We start from the raw sequence: 2,159 nt of genomic DNA on the forward strand, positions 1-2,159 counted from the left end.
TCTATGAAGCTGAACTCCCCATCAGACAGAAATCTTTGCAAGATGCTGCACACAAAGATGCTGTAGACATTCAAAAGATCAGTATCTGCAAAATGCATTCATAGTCTATGATATCTGCAGATCATCACACACACCTTGTTTAACAGACATTCATCTGCAGATCAGATCCACCAGGATGGATTTTCAAATCTGCAGATGAATGTCAGTTAAACAAGGTGTGTATGATGATCTGCAGATCTCATAGACTATGAATGCAATTTGCAGGAACAGATCTTTTGTGTCTGTACAGCATCTGTGTGCGCAGCATCTTGCAAAGATTTTTTTCTGATGGGGAGTTCAGCTCCATAGAAAAGACTGTGAAGGTATGGCTCTCATACTACATAAAGGGTGGTAAGATTGGTCTGTGATCTTTTATTTTCCAAAGACTATAGTCTGATGTGTGTATGAGCCTTTAGAGCAGGGGTCTCAAACTCGCGGCCCTCGATACAATATTTTGTGGCCCTCACCGGCAAAAGCTTCCTTATAATTCACTTTAGTGCTCACAAGTAATCCGCCGCATCCCCAGCTGCTAAACGAGGGCTGCAAAGCCCCCAAATGGCCCGGGGAGCAATCCGCCGGCATTTCCTGGAAGGGGCAGAGCTTTCAGCTTCAGCTCTGCCCCTACTGATGTCAATCGCCACCTCTCCCCACACCTCTGTGAAGGAAGAGTGAGAGGGGCGGGCAGAGGCGGCGATGCGCCGTGATTGTGAAATTCCTTATGCGGCCCAGCCTCATCCTGACTGCCTCCTGCGGCCCCCCAGGTAAATTGAGTTTGAGACCCCTGCTTTAGAGAATGTTTTTTGAATTCAATGATTCTTTGCATTCTGTGATTCAGTGCTTGTTAGTTCTCCATGTTCCCTCTAACTCTTATACAATTTCTTATGTATATTGGTTATGCTCATTGCTTCATTTGTTATTGGTTCAGGTGGAGGGTACGATATGTAGCAGACCACGTGAGTAATTTTGGCATAATGAAGTTTTTGCACTACTTTCTTCACTGTGAGTGATTGACATCTAGTTCTGAACTGCTCATTGGCTACTGGGTTTAATGATATATGCTGGGTATGGGGTCCAATTGCAGACTTACATGCAGGGTGTCATGGAATGTGTTTTGATTGGCTGCTCGTGTGCACATTAAAGGACAATTGAAGTGAGAGGAATATGGTGGATGACATTTTTATTTCCTTTTGAGCAATATCAGTTGCCTGGCAGCCCTGCTGATTTCTCATGCATTAGTAATGTCTGAATAACACCAGAAACAATCTTGTCAGATCTGACAGTGCCAAAAACACCTGATCTGCTGCATGCTTGTTCAGGGTCTAGGACTAAAAGCAGATTATCAACAGGATAGCAGGCCAACTAGTAGTGCTTAAAAGAAAATAAATATGGCAGCCTCCATATTCCTCTCACTTCAGTTGACCTTTGAGAAGCTTGGAAGGTTTATGTGGTTAGTGGAGCTTGTGTGGATTTCTGGAAACTTACAATGTGAGGTATGCTATACTTCCCCTCAGTGCTGTCACAGTGTCTCAGGTGCTTCCACCATTAAGTGTCATTATCCTCTCTGCAAGTTGCCTGATGCCACACGACATACAACAGAACTAGAGAGGACAGTTAAAAAAAAAAAAAAAAAAAAAAAAAAATTAGTAGCTGCAGAAGGATTGCCTGAGCTACTTGACAGAAGGGGTAAGTCCCACCCCTGCTGCCACACTAATCTGTAGGTCTGGATGAAAGGTCATAACCAGAGAAGTAATGGTAGAGGAAGGCTAAGGCCCCCATCCCCCTCTGCACACTAGGAACTCCCTTTCCTCCTCCAAATCTCCCTCCCCTCCCCCCACGGGGCTGCTACCCCATAGTTATGCCAGTGATCTTATTCATCTTTTCCATAGATTCTTTGCAATAGAGATGGTTTATTAACAGAATGTATACCATAAAGTGAACGTTTTAATTTAACATTGGTCAGTGCAATAAAAAACAAAAAACTATAATTCCTTTAAACAGCAAGACCTTGAGTAATCACATTATTTCCTCAAGCAATATATTACATTCAAAGCAATAAACCTACATGTTACATTAACAAATGAGTTCACATCTTTCCAATAAAGAAAATTGGCACATTCCTA

The sequence above is a fragment of the Hyperolius riggenbachi genome, chromosome 10 (assembly GCF_040937935.1).
Source record: "Hyperolius riggenbachi isolate aHypRig1 chromosome 10, aHypRig1.pri, whole genome shotgun sequence".
Classification (NCBI taxonomy): Eukaryota; Metazoa; Chordata; class Amphibia; order Anura; family Hyperoliidae; genus Hyperolius; species Hyperolius riggenbachi.